Source organism: Anser brachyrhynchus, assembly GCF_964034855.1.
Source record: "Anser brachyrhynchus genome assembly, chromosome: W".
Taxonomy (NCBI): Eukaryota; Metazoa; Chordata; class Aves; order Anseriformes; family Anatidae; genus Anser; species Anser brachyrhynchus.
The window spans coordinates 18,311,869-18,330,715 of record NC_137704.1 but is presented as its reverse complement, the minus strand read 5'-3'; the positions used below and the strand labels follow the sequence as shown (position 1 = coordinate 18,330,715).

General features: G+C 45.3%; 1 protein-coding gene across 14 annotated transcripts in view; it reads left to right on the top strand.

Annotated features, from left to right (window-relative positions):
• Positions 1–18,847, top strand: part of LOC308184728 (transcription factor RFX3-like) — a 248,621-nt gene that overhangs the window by 34,645 nt on the left and 195,129 nt on the right. The window lies entirely within an intron of this gene.

The window sequence follows — 18,847 nt, the reverse complement described above, 5'->3', positions numbered from 1 at the left end:
CCTACCAGTTACTAGGAGGAAAATTAACTCTGTTCTAGCCGAAACCAGGACATGTTGAGCTTCTCATCCACCAACATCCACAGGTCCTTCTCCTCAGGGCTGCTTTCAGTCCATTCTCCACCCAGCCTGTATTTGTGCTTGGGATTGCCCCGGCCCAGATGCAGGACCTTGCACTTGGCCTTGTTGAACTTCATGAGGTTCGCACAGGCCCACCTCTCAAGCCTGTCCAGGTCCCTCTGGATGGCATCCCTTCCCTCCAGCTATCAACTGTCAGCTGCACCACACAGCTTGGTGTCATTGTCAGCCTTCCTGACGGTGCACTGAATCCCACTCTCCATGCCACCGATAAAGATGTTAAACAACACTGGTCCCTGAGGAACACTACTCATTACTGATCTCCACTTAGACATTAAGCTGTTGACCACAGCTCTTTGACTGCAACCATCCAGCCAAAATGAGAGATATGATCCAAATTAAATAAGCATTTTTCATATGGCTTCAAGTCTTGCATGGGTATTTTATTGTATAGATATTGTTCTGTCTTTGACAGTAATTAGGTATGAGATATTCAACAGGTTTCCTGTAGGCATATATTTGAAATTGTAAACTGCTAGGCTAATGAAATATTCTACACAGGAGATAATGTTAAAACCAAAGAGAAAGGAAGCTTGACGTAGCAGCCTTTTCTTGAGCAAAATATATCTCTGTTAGCCTATTATGTCCCTTTTCTACACTCAAGATATAGATATCAAGGTGGGTTTCAGAGAATTTAAGACTTATTTTTGAGCTTTTACATCATATATAATTTAGGGATTACTTATTTAAATTTCAGCTTTTCTTTCTGTGTGCTTCTACTATAGTTGTAACTCTTAGGTACTATGATAAGTGTTTTTTATATATATATATATACACATACATATATACATTTCTTATTTAATTCTGGTTAAACAGATCCCAGTGATTTTAGGTATTAGTAAAATACTTCTAAGTTATTCATTTGTATCATTGTTAAAAAAAACAGAAACTAGTGGAGTTTAGGAATGGTTGTTTTTATTGGTAAAGGGAAATTAGTACGGACTTCTACAAATTAATATGAATTTAATTATTTGCTAAATACTCAGATAGTAACTGTCGAAAGAACATAGGAAATATTTTAAATTGCATGTTTTCTATTTTAAATATATGAATACATCTGTTTATACAAGTTTATAACCATATAGAATGAGATACAGTGGATGAATTGCGATCAAAAGGGACTTTCGGGCTTTGGGGCGACTACTTAAAGGATCAGGGGCACAGGTTGTGTTTGCCTCTGACCTTCCGATAGGGGGGGATCGATGCTGACAAGCAGACTCATCACATCAATACGTGGCTCCGGGACTGGTGCAACCGGCAAAACTTTGGGTAGACTAGTGTGGAGCCAGGAGTTGGACTCGATGATCCTTGTGGGTCCCTTCCATCTCGGGATATTCTATGGTTCTATATTCTATTCTATAGTTAACAACTGGCTGGATGGCCGGACCCAAATATTGGTGGTGAATGGAGTGAAATCCAGCTGGTGACCAGTTGCGAGTGGTGTTCCCCAGGTGTCGGTGTGCACAGAATCACAGAATGGCCGAGGTTGGAAGGGACCTCTGAAGATCATCTAGTCCAAACCCCCTGCTGAGCCAGATCATTTAGCGGCTTTAGCGGATCATTTAGGGTCTTTAGCGGCAAAACCAGTTGTTCTCTGGATACCCAGTACCCTGAGCTGGTGGAAGGGGATGGGGAGCAGGATGTGGCCCTCACTATCCACAAGGAAATTGTTGGCGACCTGCTACAGCACTTGGATGTATGCAAGTCGATGGGGCCGGATGGGATCCACCCGAGGGTACTGAGAGAACTGGCGGAGGAGCTGGCCAAGCCGCTTTCCATCATTTATCGGCACTCCTGGCTATCAGGGGAGGTCCCAGTCGACTGGCGGCTAGCAAATGTGACGCCCATCTACAAGAAGGGCCGGAGGGTAGACCCGGGGAACTATAGGCCTGTTAGTTTGACCTCAGTGCCAGGGAAGCTCATGGAGCAGATTATCTTGAGTGTCATCATGCGGCACTTGCAGGGCAACCAGGCGATCAGGCCCAGTAAGCATGGGTTTATGAAGGGCAGGTCCTGCTTGACAAACCTGATCTCTTTCTATGACAAAGTGACACGCTTAGTGGATGTCAGAAAGTCTGTGGATGTGGTCTACCTTGATTTCAGTAAGGCTTTTGACACCGTTTCCCACAACATTCTCCTCAAAAAACTGGCTGCTCGTGGCTTGGACTGGTGTACGCTTCACTGGGTTAAAAACTGGCTGGATAGCCAGGCCCAAAGAGTTGTGGTGAATGGAGTCAAATCCAGTTGGAGGCCGGTCACTAGTGGAGTCCCCCAGGGCTCAGTACAGGGGCCAGTCCTCTTCAATATCTTTATCGATGATCTGGATGAGGGGATTGAGTGCACCCTCAGTAAGCTGGCAGACAACACCAAGTTAGGTGCATGTGTCGATCTGCTCGAGGGTAGGAAGGCTCTGCAGGAGGATCTGGATAGGCTGGACCGATGGGCTGACGTCAGCTGTATGAAGTTCAACAAGGCCAAGTGCCGGGTCCTGCATCTGGGGCGTAACAACCCCAAGCAGTGCTACAGGCTGGGAGATGAGTGGTTGGAAAGCTGCCTGGCAGAGAAGGACCTGGGAGTACTGGTTGATAGTCGGCTGAATATGAGCCAGCAGTGTGCTCACGTGGCCAAGAAGGCCAACAGCATCCTGGCTTGTATCAGAAGCAGTGTGGCCAGCAGGTCTAGGGAAGTGATTGTCCCCCTGTACTGGGCTCTGGTGAGGCCACACCTCGAGTACTGTGTTCATTTTTGGGCCCCTCACTATAAGAAGGACGTCGAGGTGCTCGAGAGAGTCCAGAGAAGGGCGACGAGGCTGGTGAGGGGTAGGGAGAACAAGTCTTACGAGGAGCGGCTGAGGGAGCTGGGACTGTTCATCCTGGAGAAGAGGAGGCTCAGGGGCGACCTTATCGCTCTCTACAGGTACCTTAAAGGAGGCTGTAGCGAGGTGGGGGTTGGTCTATTCTCCCACGTGCCTGGTGACAGGACGAGGGGGAATGGGCTAAAGTTGCGCCAGGCGAGGTTTAGGTTGGATATTAGGAAGAACTTCTTTACTGAAAGGGTTGTTAGGCATTGGAATGGGATGCCCAGGGAAGTGGTTGAGTCACCATCCCTGGAGGTCTTTAAGAGACGTTCAGATGTTGAGCTTAGTGATATGGTTTAGTGGAGGACTTGTTAGCGTTAGCTCAGAGGTTGGACTGGGTGATCTTGGAGGTCTCTTCCAACCTAGACGATTCTGTGATCATCCAGAGCACATTGCGCAGGATGGCATCCAGGCAGGTTTTGAATATCTCCAGAGAAGGAGACTCCACAACCTCTCTGGGCAACTTGTTCCAGTGCTCTGTCACCCTCACAGTAATGAAGTGCCCCTTCATATTCAGCCAGAACCACCTGTGCTTCAGTTTGTGCCCCTTGCCTCTCATCCTGTTGCTAGGCACCACTGAAAAGAGACTGGCTCCATCCTCTTGACACCCTCCCTTCAGATATTTATATACATTGATGAGGTCTCCCCTCATTCTTCTCTTTTCCAGGCTAAACAGGCCCAGTTCTTTCAGCCTGTCCTCGTACGAGAGGTGCTCCAGTCCTCTAATCATCTTCGCAGCCCTCCTCTGAACTCACTCTAGTAGTTATATGTAGCTCTATGTTCCTCTTGTACTGGGGAGCCCTGAACTGGTCCCCCACAAGCAGTGGCCTCTGCCAGATCACGTGCTCCACCATGGGCTCCTCTCCACCGGCTGCAGGTCTGGCCTTGAGTCTGCTCCTGTGGGGGCTCTCCATGGGTGGCAGCCTCCTTCAGGCCACATCCACCTGCTCCACTGTCGGCTACTCCATGGGCTGCAGTGCGTAGATCTGCTCCGCCATAGTACACCATGGGCTGCAGGGGGACAACCTGCTTCACCATGGTCCTCTCCACAGGCCATAGGGGAACTTCTGCTTCCGAACCTGGAGCACCTCCTCCCCCTCCTTCTTCACTGACCTTGGTGTCTGCCTCATTGTTTCTCTCCCATTTTTTTTGCTCCTCTCTCCCAACTGCTGTTGCACAGCTGTTTTTTCCTTTTCTTAAATCTGCTCTCACAGAGGCGCAACCAGAGTTGTTCGTGTCTCACCTCTGGCCAGCAGCAGGTCCCTTTTGGAGCTGGCTGAAACTGGCTCTTATCTAACATGGGGCAGCTCCTGGGCTCTTCTCACAGAGGCCATCCCTGCAGCCCCCTGCTACCAAGTCTTTGCCATGTAAGCCAAATACACACACTTGAAAAGTCTTATTCAAAGTGCTGTGTTTTCTTCAGAATTCAGATTTTCATATTAATTCTTCCTTAGGTTAACAATGAAGTTAAGATTTTCCTTTTGAAGTATATGAGTTAATAGTGGAGAAGAACAAGTAGGAAAAATTGCTCTTGGACAGAATTTAATAGACTCCTCTAGGATTACACTGAATTTTGTTAGGACCTATTCTGACAAGGGCATTGTGAGAAACTAAGTTGTGTTTTTGCAGTTGAACATGTTTTCAAAGTAAGTGTATTTTTGCAGTAGAACATGTTTTCGAAGTAGAGCGTGTTTTTGCAGTAGAAAACTAACCTTCTGTATTCCAAGGTAGTTGTGTAGTCATAACAAAGAGAAATGCTAAGTAGATAAGTGGACAGTAGAAGGCCTCACTGTTCCAAAATAAGGTAGAAGCTCGAGAAAAACAGGATGAGCAGTGTGAGAACAGTAAAAAAACCAAAGATTACAAGTTCTGTAAACATAAGAAAGGAGAAAAAAAAAAAAGGAAAAAGGAGAAATTAAAGGGTCGAACAAAAAAAATGTTCACATATATGGTATAGAGGAGCGTTGAGTAGCTTGTGAACCTGTAGTACTCAGCCAATGAGGAAACAGGGGAGGTAATGAGGTGTCGGGTAACAGGGAATAAAAGGTTATGATATGTTTACTATAAAGCGCTCCTATTGGCAGGACGCCCGCCATTGCAATCACAAATAAAATAGCTTCACAGAAGATCCTGTCTGAAGAAAATTATTGAGATTTTTCTCACAGCATGTGTCTCCAATGTTAGTAGGACTAACATTTTCCAGGAGTTGGACTCAATGATCCTTGAGGGTCCCTTCCAACTCGGGCTATTTTATAATTCTATGACCACCCAAAACCCTAATAATTTCATGGAAGCTCTGATGTGCTTATCTTCTGCTTTATACTGCCAGCTCTGTAAACACCACATGGGATGCATAGTACCAAGTATCAGTAAGTTTAACTAACCCAGAAAAAACACTTTGTTGCTCTAAAAATCAGAGGGCTAAAAGTAAAACGGAAAGTAAGTTGCTGTTTAAAACTCTCTCTCACCCATCCCCCAACCCAGAATGTGATAAACCCCATTTACCCTTCTATGATTATATCTTAGTCTTGGATATTGACCCTCTGGCCTTGAAGCTTTGTTTTCTTTTTGGAATAAAATAGCTTCACAGAAGATCCCGTCTGAAGAAAATTATTGAGATTTTTCTCACAATTTGGGGGCTCGTCCGGGATCTTGTTGCCTACCGAAGAGTTCTTGCCGCCACAGACAGGAAGGTGCACCCCGCTGATTTCAGCGGTCCCGTCGATGGTGGTGGGTTGTCTCGGGATGGCCGGCAAAGGACCGAGACTGTTAATCTGAAGACAGGCTCTGCGAAGCACTGGGGAGAAGGAAGGCCAGCACAGACACAGCACAGACACAGGGATAACTGCTGATAACCCGGACTGGGAAGTCCGTGCACGGACCGAGGTAAGGCAAACTTTACCGTATATTGCCCCGGGGTGGGTTTGGGGAGACTCTTGTGTGGAGTGTGAATGAGACGCACTTTTAGTGCAAAGCAAGTGTGGAGTCCCAGTCCATGAGATTCTGTAGTCCCGTGAGGGGACGAACCAAGTCCCCTTGGCCGGAGAAGGACGAAGCAAAAGACAGACGAGCGAAAGAGAGTCTCAGGGGTTTGGGCCCTTAGGTGTACGGTACCCCGAGCACGGTGAGGTGAAGTGCTCGGCAGTACAACCCACCTCTGTCCTAATCCTAGGTGAAGGCGTGTGGTACCCTGTGGGTGGTAAAGTCCACAGCAGCACGTCAGGAAGAGATGGGGATTAAGGGTTCCAAGAGTCAGCAGGGTGGGGGTGGAGACCCCGGGATTGTGCCTAAAGATAGCCCTTTGGAGAGAATGATAAGGATTTGGAAAAACAACCCAAAAACTAGGGAAAAAGATTTTAAAAAATAAATAAATATTTTAAAATGGTTAGGTATTGTGTAATTGTCTGGCCTAAAAAGCCAATAAAAGGAACTTCAGTATTTTGGCCAAAATACGGGTCTGATGAAAATTCAGGCTTGAAATTTATATGTAAACAATAAGGTTCAGTTTTTGGGAGGAGGAATCAAGTTATGCTTCCTATAATCCTAATATTGCTCCGGAGGCAGCGGCAGCTGCTCCATGAGGGAAGACAGGGACTACAATTGACACTGTCCCTGGAGAAGTTGCGCCGGGGAGGCGGGGCGGGTCCTGGTGGGGCCTCGGGGTCGTGCGGGGGCTGATGCCACTCCCCCCTTACCAGCAGAGAGGTTAGGAGTTTTAAGAAGGAAATGAAGTCTTTAATTGAGGGCCTAGCAGAACAGTCAAATCCGTTTCTAAGGCCTAATTTGTATTCCTGGGGGGGAAATGTCAATCTTGAGTATGTTATTCCCTGGAGAAGAATGTTTAGGAGGGGAATGATTCGGCAGGCAGCTATGCAAGAATGGGAAAGAACTAACACTCTCCCCCCCAAAACCGAGAGTAATTCCGATAGAGCGGAAATATCCGCTTATCTAACTGGGATAATAACAACCCACAACATAGAAACCATATGAGAGACTCAGGGTCAGAATTAGAAAGTACTCGGGGATGAATCCTGAGGACCCGGTAGCCCAAGGGCTCTTGAAAGTTCGTTTTGTGATTAAAACATATCTGGCCAGATACGCAGAAAAAGCTCCAGAAGGTGGGAGGGTGGAGTGAACAGTGTAGGTAGTATGAAGGTGTATGCCAGGAGGGGAGATGAGAAGGAAAAGTAGAGCGCGAAACAAATGGCAAAAATGAAACAAACACAGCGTACTGGGTAGTGAAGCAGAGGGCTGGAGATAGAGGGACTTCAGGGAGGAATCAGGCCCAGGATGGAAAGGAGAGGAAGAGAGATGAAGGAATGGCGGGCAAGGAAAGCTACCTGTGTTGTAGTCTAAATCCTAGCAGGGACAGGCTTTGAGAAGATGTTTTAAGTGTGGCCGGGCCAGCCACTTCAAATAGGAATATCCGGAGTGGAAGAAGGAGGAGAGATTGCTGTTATAAATTCAGAATAAGGGAGTTGGGACTTTTCAGAAAGCTAGTTCCCTGATAAATGAAAAAGTGTACCTCAAGGGCTCCTCAAGTGTACCTCAATGGGGATCACTCTACAATTATCGTTGCGGGCAAAACAGACTTAGCATAGGAAGATTAATAAAATTAATAAAAAATAATAACGTCAATAAAAAATTAATAAAATTTATTACCTATTGCTGATGAGCTGGAGCGGAGAGAAACAGAGAAACAAGCTGGGGGCACCTTTCCCCGTCCACTCTCTTCCACCTCTTCCCTGCCCTGAGTGGCGTGGGGCGGGGCCGGCAGCAGGGGCTGCAGTCGGCCCATGGTGCTTCGTTTCCACTGCTCCCTCACGGTCACCCTCTCCCCTGCTCTGGTGTGGGGTCCCTCTCGTGGGGTGCCAACCTTCCTGGGCTGGTCCTGTGTGGGTTTCTCCACAGGCAGCGAAAAACAGGCTCTTTGGGAGCTGCTCCAGGTGTGGGTCTGCGCTGTGGGATCTATGCATCAGTAGCGGGTTGGTCCGGCTTGTGACCCCCTGGGGGCCACCTCCCCCATCCCCCCCCCCAATCACCTGCTCCTGCATATGCTCCTCTCCACAGGCTGCAGCATGGAGACGTGCTCTGCTGTGGTACACCATGGGCTGTGGGGGTTCTGCCTTCCCCACCAGGGCCCTCTCTGTGGGCCGAGGGGGGGCTTCAGCTCCGGCACCTGGAGCACCTCTGCACTGCACTCCCCCTCCTCTGCACTGACTTTGATGTCTGCAGGGAGGTTTCTCACTCCTCACTCTCCCTGCTGCTGTTGTGCAGCAGTTTTTTTTTTTTTCCTTTTCTTGGATGTGCTCTCACAGACGCACAAACTGCATTGATCATGGCTTGGCTCTGGGCAGGGGTGGGCCCCTTTGGAGCCAGCTGAAACTGCCCTTATCTAACACGGGGCAGCTGCTGGATTCTTCTCACAGGGGCTACCACTGCAGCCCCCCTGCTACCAGAACCTTGCCATGTGAACCCAATACACTGGGGCAGCTAGGTCATTACTGGCCTGTGAAGTATCAGGGATTAAATTAACTAACGAAACCCTAAATGTGATGGGGGTAGAAGGGACTGGGATAACAGTGCTACTTTTTGGGGACACCAAGCTGAGACTAGGGATAGAATGATCACTGGGCAATTATTGTATGTACCCGAGGCAGGGACTAACTTGTTGGGAAAGGATTTCATGATGAAATTGGGCATTCAAATAGTAAATTGTTAGACTGGAATAACAGTGTTATTAAGTGAGTGCTCTCAGGCCCTGGGAGCAAAGATATATTCACCTTTGACTGGAAAGACCCTGAAATGGAGCAGAAGCAACAATACAGATGGACAATTTTACCTCAGGGGTTTACAGGGCCACCGATTTATTTGGGCAAGTTCTAGAACAAATTTTGGAGCAATTCCAACCTCCCTAGGAGGTGTTACTGTTACAATATGTGGATGATCTTTTATTGTCAGGACAGGAGAAAACAGTTGTGAAGGAAGCCACTAACAAGCTATTCAACTTTCTGGGAAAGCAGGGCTTGAAAGTACTGGAAAATAAATTGCAATATGTAGAAAGAGAAGTCAAGTATTTAGGGCATCTAGTGTCTGAGGGAGAACAAAGAATAAATCCAGAGAGGATTCAGGGAATTGTTGAGCTACCCCTACCCAAAACTAAAAAGAAGTAAAAAGTTTTTAAGACAAAGAGGTTTTTAAGGAATTAGGAGTCACAAAGTCCAAAGGAAAATAGATACTCCCTGAGGGGAGAGAAATGCTGAATAAAGTGATAATGAGGCAAATATTAACTGTTTTGCATCAAGAGGGTCATTGGGGAATTCAAGCAATGTGTGATGCTGTGCTATGGAAATATATATGTGTAGGAATATATATATAATCTGGCTGAACAAGTTTGCAGGAGTTGTGTAGTATGTCAAAAGGTAAACAGGAAAATTATCTGCAGTCAGACCAAGGGGGGCGAGAACCAGGAATTCAACGCTTCCAAAATGTACAGGTAGATTTTACAGAACTCCTTGGAGTAGGTAGATTTAAATACTTATTAGTCTTGGTCGATCATTTGTCAGGGTGGGTGGAAGCTTTCCCTTCAGTATCTGCTACTGCGAACATAGTCACTAAAGTAATTCTAGAACAAATAACTCCCGAGTATGGAATTGTTGAAAATATTGACTCTGATCAAGGAAGTCACTTTATGTCAGAAATATTACAAGGGCTAATGTGGACTCTAGGAATCAAGTGGAAATTTCACACTCCTTGGCATCCTCCCCCTTCTGGAAGGGTGGAGAGGTTCAGACAGTAAAGAAGCAATTGACTAAGTTCTGGAAACTCGGCTTCCCCAAACGAAGTGCTTACCTTTGGCACTTCTGTGAATTCAAACTGCACCAAGAAAAGATGTGGGAGTTTCACCATATGAAATATTATTTGGATTGCTGTACCTGGACAAAGGGAATGAATTACCTCAATTTGAGACAAAAGATGCTTTTCTTAAGAACTATATACTCGGGCTGTCGTCCTCTTTGTCATCTCTCAGGACCCATGGACAGTTAGCTCAAACCCCAGCCTTGGAAGCCCTGATCCATCCACTCCGAGCAGGAGATTGTGTTTTGATGCGAACATGGAGAGAACTGAAACTGCAACCTGAGTGGGACGGACTGTTCCAAGTGCTCCTGACTACTGAGACGACAGGAAGAATGGCTGAGGAAGGGTGGACTCATACCTGGGTAAAAGCATCGGTTAACCCTGATACCTGAGAGACTGCATTAACAAAGACTTTTAAGGTTAAAACTGTTAAAACTATCTATTGTAAAGCTTTAACTTCTCCTTAGAAGAATTCTTAATGAATTAATGAGTAAAAGGGATTGAATTACACAGAACTGGAGTGTTTCCAGGGAGCACTCCCTGGAAGTGGGAGAAGGGGGGGTATTTAATCCCCACCAGAAGAATCCTTATTATTTTGTGATTTTTATTGTTTTTCTTAATTATTAAAGGGGTGCATATATAAATGGAAATGATGTAGAGTCATAGAATCATAGAACCATAGAATATCCCGAGTTGGAAGGGACCCATAAGGATCATCAAGTCCAACTCCTGGCACCACACAGGTCTACCCAAAATTTTAGACCATATAACTAAGTGCACAGTCCAAACACCTCTTAAATTCAGACAGGCTTGGTGCAGTGACTGGGGAGCCTGTTCCAGTGTGCAACCAACCTCGCAGTGAAGAACCTCTTCCTGATGTCTAGCCTAAACCTCCCCTGCCTCAGCTTGACACTATTACCTTGGGTCCTATCACTGGTGATTAAGGAGAATAGGTCGGCACCTGCCCCTCCACTCCCGCTCACGAGGAAGCTGGAGACTGCGATGAGGTCTCCCCTCAGCCTCCTCTTTTTCAGCCTGAACGGGCCAAATGACCTCAGCCGCTCCTCATACGTCTTCCCCTCTAGGCCCTTCACCATCTTCGTCGCCCTCCTCTGGACACTCTCCAGCAGTTTAATGTCCTTTTTGTACTGTGGTGCCCAGAACTGCACACAGTACTCGAGGTGAGGCCGCACCAGCGCAGAGTAGAGCGGGACAATCACTTCCCTCGACCGACTAGCGATGCCGTGCTTGATGCACCCCAGGATACGGTTGGCCCTCCTGGCTGCCAGGGCACACTGCTGGCTCATATTCAACTTGCTGTCAACCACAACCCCCAGATCCCTCTCTGCGGGGCTGCTCTCCAGCGTCTCGTCGCCCAGTCTGTATGTATAGCCAGGGTTGCCCCGTCCCAGATGCAGGACCCGGCACTTGCTCTTGTTAAACTTCATGCGGTTGGTGATCGCCCAGCTCTCCAATCTGTCCAGATCTCTCTGCAAGGTCTTTCCACCCTCAGCCGAGTCTACAACTCCTCCAAGTTTGGTGTCGCTGGCAAATTTTAAGTTTATCTTAGTAATACCTATTCTCAATGGAGTAGTGATAGGATGGAGGGAAAAATTAGCATTTCCAATTAATCCAGAACATCTCTCGAGTTCTATCTCAAAATAATTGTTGGATTTGCACCCAGATGCCTAGAAAGACTGAAAAGGCCTTGCTATTTCCAGCAGCAACTGTGTCTGGATTCTCTAGATTTCTAAAAACGACAGATCATACTCAGTCCCGGGAAGGAACAGATTTTGAGGTTGAGCTCCCTATACATAATCCTGGCTACAATACACCGTGTTATCAAAGGTGACTTTTAAAAAACATTGATAGAAAACTCAGGGGGCAATATTACTGACCCTGGGTGTGGAAATATTATCCGTGAAGTAGGGAATAATCCATACTGTACCGAATATGGTAGCTATGGGAATGCTAATATACATAATGCACACCAGATACAAATGAGAATCCTGTAACCGGATGGCCTGTCCCGAATGGCAAGGGGTGGTACTGGCTATGTGGCAATAAAGCCAGGAAGGTGTTGCCCCTAGGATGGAAGGGAGCTTGTACCCTGGAGGCAATAATTCCAAATGTAACTATTGTTGAAGACACACAAAGCCAAAGCCCCCTTGAGACCACACGCAGAATTAAGCGGACTCCAGATAATCCTCTAGTAAAATTCTCTAGCATTTCACAGTTTTTCAAGGTGGTTTTTACCTCGGTTAGGGGTGAGTGAATTAGAAAAAGCTATTGTAAATATCTCAGCTATAACTGAAGAAATAGAAAATAACAGTCTGGATGCAAGAAAAAGGAGATAGCAAGTTTGCAAAAATAGTACTCTAGAATCGAATGGTATTAGATTTATTAATAACCTCATAAGGAGGAGCGTGCACTGTAATTATTACTAGTTGCTGTATATATGTAGATCAAATGGGACGAATTTTACTGATCTCAAAAATATTTGGGAAAAAAAAACCACAAACAAACAAGATCCTAAATAGAGTAGCTCATGATGACACTTCCTGGGGATTTAGAAACGTTTGGGAGAAACTAACTTCGTGGTTACCTGAATAGAATTGGCTCAAACAACTATTTGTTGGCATTGTAATAATACTGGCATTGTATATCTGTCATCCCCCGTGACATCCGAAGAAGAGTATTGCACCTTAATTTTGGATAAACTCAAGAGTGCGGTATGTGAAGAGGTGCAAAAACAACAGTAGGAGTAAGAAAAGAAGAGGGGGGGAATTGTGAGAAACTAAGTTGTGTTTTTGCAGTAGAGAATTACTTTTCTGTATTCAAAGGTAACTGTGTAGTCATAACAAGGAGAAATGCTAAGTAGATAAGTGGACAGTAGAAGGCCTCACTGTTCCAAAATAAGGTAGAAGCTCGAGAAAAACAGGATGAGCAGTGTGCGAACAGTAAAACAAAGATCACAAGTTTTCAAAACATAAGAAAGGGACTAAAAAAAGGAAAAAGGAGAAGTTAAAGGGCTGATCAAAAAAAGTGTTCATATATGGTATAGAGGAGCGTTGAGTAGCTTGTGAACCTGTAGTACTCAGCCAATGAGGAAACGGGAGGTAATCGGGTATCGGGTAATAGGGAATAAAAGGTTATGATATGTTTACTATAATGCGCTCCTAATTGGCAGGACGCCCGCCATTGCAATCACAAATAAAATAGCTTCACAGAAGATCCTGTCTGAAGAAAATTATTGAGATTTTTCTCACAGCATGTGTCTCCAATGTTAGTAGGACTAACATTTTCCAGGAGTTGGACTCAATGATCCTTGAGGGTCCCTTCCAACTCGGGCTATTTTATAATTCTATGACCAACCAAAACCCTAATAATTTCATGATCCATACAAGTCCATGGGTCCGGATGGGATTCATCCCAGGGTGCTTAAAGAGGTGGCTGATGTCATCGCGGGACCTCTCTCAATTATTTTTCAACGATCTTGGGAATCTGGAGAGGTCCCAGTAGATTGGAAGCTGGCAAATGTTGTGCCAATTTTCAAGAAGGGCAAGAAAGAAGACCCTGGCAACTACAGGCCTGTCAGTCTCACGTCAGTGCCTGGTAAAATTATGGAGAAGATTATCCTGGGAGTTATTGAAGCACACCGGGGGGACAGCGCAGTCATAGGTCACAGCCAACATGGGTTCACGAGGGGTAGTCCTGGTTAACAAATTTGATTTCCTTTTATGATAAGATCACCCATCTAGTCAATCAAGGGAAACCAGCTGATGTGATCTTTTTGGATTTCAGCAAAGCTTTTGACACGGTTTCCCATAGGATCCTACTGGACAAAATGTCCAGCATGCAGCTAGATAAAAACATCATACGATGGGTGAGCAATTGGCTGACGGGCAGGGCTCAAAGGGTTGTGGTAAATGGTGCTACATCAGGCTGGCGGATGGTCACTAGTGGGGTCCACCAGGGCTCCATTTTAGGGTCAGTCCTCTTCAATGTTTTTATAAATGATTTGGATGTAGGACTAGAAGGTGTTTTGAGCAAATTTGCCGACGACACCAAACTTGGAGGAGTTGTGGACTCGGCTGAGGGTGGAAAGGCGTTGCAGAGAGATCTGGACAGATTGGAGAGCTGGGCAATCACCAACCACATGAAGTTTAACAAAAGCAAGTGCCGGGTCCTGCATCTGGGACGGGGCATCCCTGGCTATACATACAGACTGGGCGACGAGACGCTGGAGAGCAGCCCCGCAGAGAGGGATCTGGGGGTTGTGGTTGACAGCAAGTTGAATATGAGCCAGCAGTGTGCCCTGGCAGCCAGGAGGGCCAACCGTATCCTGGGGTGCATCAAGCACGGCATCGCTAGTCGGTCGAGGGAAGTGATTGTCCCGCTCTACTCTGCGCTGGTGCGGCCTCACCTCGAGTACTGTGTGCAGTTCTGGGCACCACAGTACAAAAAGGACATTAAACTGCTGGAGAGTGTCCAGAGGAGGGCGACGAAGATGGTGAAGGGCCTAGAGGGGAAGACATATGAGGAGCGGCTGAGGTCACTGGGCCAGGTCAGCCTGGAGAAGAGGAGGCTGAGGGGGGAGCTCATCGCAGCCTACAATTTCCTTGGAAGGGGAAGTTGGGAGGCAGGCGCTGATCTCTTCTCCTTAATCACCAGTGATAGGACCCGTGGGAATGGGGTCAAGCTGTGATAGGGGAGGTTTAGGCTAGACATCAGGAAGAGGTTCTTCACCGAGAGGGTGGTCGCACACTGGAACAGGCTCCCCAGTGAAGTAGTCACTGCACCAAGCCTGTCAGAGTTTAAGAAGCGTTTGGACTGTGCACTTAGTTATATGGTCTCAAATTTTGGGTAGACCTGTGTGGTGCCAGGAGTTGGACTTGATGATCCTTATGGGTCCCTTCCAACTCGGGATATTCTATGATTCTATGATTCTGTTTTTATAAATACCTTCCCCTTGGTGAACCCATGCTGACTATTCCTGATCACCTTCTTATCCTGCACATGCTTGGAGATGACCTCCAGGATGAGCTGCTCCAACACCTTTCCAGGGATGGAGGTGAGGCTGACTGGCCTCTAGTTGCCCGGGTCCTCCTTCTTGCCCTTTTTGAAGACTGGCGTGACATAGCCTTTCTTCCAGTCCTCAGGCACCTCTCCTGTTCTGCACGACCTTTCAAAGATGATGGAGAGTGGCCTAGTAATATCGGCCAGCGCCCTCAGCACCTGTGGGTGCATTCCATCGGGTCCCATGGATTTGTGGTCCCAAAATGAGGGAGGGATATGGATAGAAGAATAAAGTTAAAATACACCAAATAATCTTCTTGTACTATCTTTAGGATTTGCCTTTCCATGGTGATACAATTCCATCCATTAAATAGAGGGATATAATCTCCAAAATTAAAAAAGCTGAATTGTACTAAAAATGTAATACATCACAGCAAATCTAGACCCCAGTGCTAAAAATAATGGTACAGTCAACCTGTATTGTTGTGTTGAAACACAATTACTGTGTTTCAAGTTTTATTTCTGATAATTTGTCATGTTGCTAGGTGAAATGTTATTAAAGCTAGACCTTTTTTCTTAATACAACTAAAGAAAATTTGTTGGCTTTTTCTTCTCTTTTTGCCACCTTGTGGACTTACTTATTTTAATTATATTAATATAAGAAGTTTATAAAATATTTGAATATGTCCAAAGGAGGGCATCAAAGATAGTGAAAGGACTAGATGGCGTGACTTATGAGGAGTGTTTGAGAATACTTGGTTTGTTCAGCTTAGAGAAAAAAATCACACAATCATAGAATAGTTAAGGTTGGAAGGGACCTCTGGAGGTCTTCTGGTCCTATCCGCCTGCTCAAGCAGGGACACCTAGAGCAGGTTGCCCAGGACCATGTCCAGATGGCTTTTGAAGATCTCCAAGAAGGGAGACTCCACAACCTCTCTGGGCAACCTGTGCCAGTTCTCAGTGAGCAGTACAAAGAGCAAGAGGAGACTGAGTAGTGACCTCATTTCTTTCAACAACTTCCTCCTGATGGGGAACAGAATGAGGTGTTGATCTCTTTGGTGACTGGTGATAGGATGTGAGGGACTGGCTTAAAGCTGCATCAGGGGAAGTTCAGACTGGATATTAGGAAAAAGTTCTTCACTGAGAGGGTGATCAGGCACTGGAACAGGCTCTCCAGGGAAGTTGTCACGGCCTCAAGCCTGTTGATGTTCAGGAAGCATTTGGACAGTGCTCTTAGTTATATGGTTTAACTCTTAGGTTGCCCTGTGTGGAGTCAGGAGTTGGACTCAATGATCCTCATGGGTCCCTTCCAACTCAGGAGATTCTGTGATTCTGCAATAATTCTACAGTAGGTTCTTCCTGTATTATGAAAGACTGTTTTTTTCTTGTTGCTTTCTTCTTATTTGCCATGTTCTGCAGTGGTTTTCTACTCCCTTCTATTTTCAGATCTGAACTGTAGTTAAACTATTCCTAATGTTTTAAATATTGTGATATCTTTAATAGATAGCTGATTAAGTTTTTGTAGGCATTTGTTGACCTCATCTCTTACTTCTTTGCCTGAATTGTCATATAAAGGTCAGCAAGAGGAAAAGATATGATTCTTAATTGTTATTCTTGTGATATACATATCAAAATAACAAAATCTAGTTTAATTAATTTCCAACAGGAATCGATCTATTTAGGAGGAGAAAAAGCATGAGTGTGCATCTCCAGTTATCTATTTTGGAATCAGTATAATGTCCTGCAAAAGCATCGAAGTTCCATTTCAATATATAATTTAGTTGGACTCCAAACTGTTCATATTCATTTGTTGCAAGTTAACTTGAACTTAAATCTATAGATATAAACTAATATAATGTATGCTTAATAGTTATCCAGTTGTTATTTTTATGACTATTTTATTGTATTTTCTCTGTGGATGCCTCAAGATTTTAATTACCTTTCTCTGTTTTTGGAATTCTGTGTACTAGTTTTTAATTTTTTTTAGAAGTTTTTGTATACTTGTCATGGAAAAAAGCTTTGAATTTGGTGTCAGAATGTGCACAGCAATAGAAACAATTCACTGTGCTCCCACTGTGAAGTTTCTGGACTGTGTTGATAATGAGGTGGCTGAAGAAAACGAGTCAATGAGAATTTTGGTAGCTATGCTTCTAGTAAAAGACCTTTAGTCAAAAATCTTTGACTGAGTTAAGACATAGTGGGTGCCAAAAGGGATAATTTTAAAAATGGAGTTCTTGACTTTCACTGTATTTTTTCCCACCTGTGCATCATATACCTGCATCTGAAATAGTATTAATGATTCCAAAGGGTTGAAATTTCAAAGGATTCAAGCATTCTAAGTTCTCTTTGGCTAACTCTGTAGCAAACAGAGACAAAATAAAAATTAGTATTTTAAATTTTCAATCAAAATTTGTAGGGACCTGTCCTGGTTCCAGTTAGGACAGAGTTAAGTTTCCTCCTAGTAGCTGGTAGCGTGGTATGTTTTGGATTAGGATGAGAAGAGCGCTGATAACATGCTGATGTTTTAATTGTTGCAGAGCAGTGCTTACACCAGGCCAAGGACTTTCCAGCTTCTCGCTCTGTCCTGCCAGCGGGCAGGCTAGGGGTGCAGCAGGAGCTGGGAGGGGACAGACCCAGGACAGCTGACCCAAACTGGCCAAAGGGGTATTCCATACCATCTGACGTCATGCTAAACAATATATAGGGGTGGCTGGCCGGGGTGGGGGGGCCGGCTGCTCGGGGATAGGCTGGGCATCGGTCAGCGGGTGGTGAGCAATTGCATTGTGCATCACTTGTTTCGTACACATTATTAGTAGTAGCATTATTATCATTACTGTTATTATTTCTGTCTTAATAAACTGTCTTTATCTCAACCCACGGTCTTCATTTTCCTGTTTCTCTCCCCCATCCCAGAGAGGGAGGGGGGAGGGTGAGCGAACGGCTGTGTGGTGTTTAGCTGCCAACCGGGTTAAACCACAACAGGACATAATTCCTCTTAGCTATTCTTTGGTTACAGTTTTTAAGTATATGAAAGCATGTGTTTTTTTGTTTGTTTGTTTGTTTTAATTTGTTAATACCCTTTTGTTGTGGTTTAACTCCTTCAGACAGCTAAGTACCACACAGCCACTGCTCGCTCACATTCTCCAGGTGGGATGGGAGAGAGAATCGGAAAGGTAAAAGTGCGAGAACTCGTGAGTTGAGATAAAGACAGTTTAATAGGTAAAGGAAAAGCTGCACATGCAAGCAAAACAAAACAAGGAATTCAGTCACTACTTCACATTGGCAGGTAGATGTTCAGCCATTTCCAGGAAAGCAGGGCTCATCACACCTAACAGTTTCTTGGGAAGACAAATGCCATTACTCCAAGCATCCCCCCTTTCCTCCAGCTTTTATTGCTGATCATGACGTCATATGGTATGGAATATCCCTTTGGTCAGTCTGCGTCAGCTGTCCTAGCTGTGTCCCCTCTCAACTTCTGCACCCCTAGCCTCCTCGCTGGCAGTGCAGCATGAGAAGTTTAAAAGGCCTTGGCTCTGTGTAAGCACTACTCTGCAACAAATAAAAACACCGGTGTGTTATAACCACTATTTTCATCAAAAATCCAAAACAGCATCATACGGAGAAAATTAACTCTATCCCAGCCAAAACCATGACACCTTTATATAATTTTATTTTCTGGTTCATTCTCTTGTATATATGTTGGTCAATTTAAAAAGAAAGCGACTAGGATTTATATGCCTTTTTTCCCATCATCTCTACTGCCTCCAACAATTGTGACAGCGGTGATGGGGGACGAGTTTGGAGTTTTGCTGGGAATCTTCCATTTGAAGAAAATAATTTGTTCATGCTAAATTGACCATGTTACCAAGTGAACGTATCACCAGGTGATAAGACAAGGGGAAATGTCCTCAAGTTGCGCCAGGGGACGTTTAGGTTGGATATTAGGAGAAATTTCTTTACTGAAGGGGTTGTACGGCA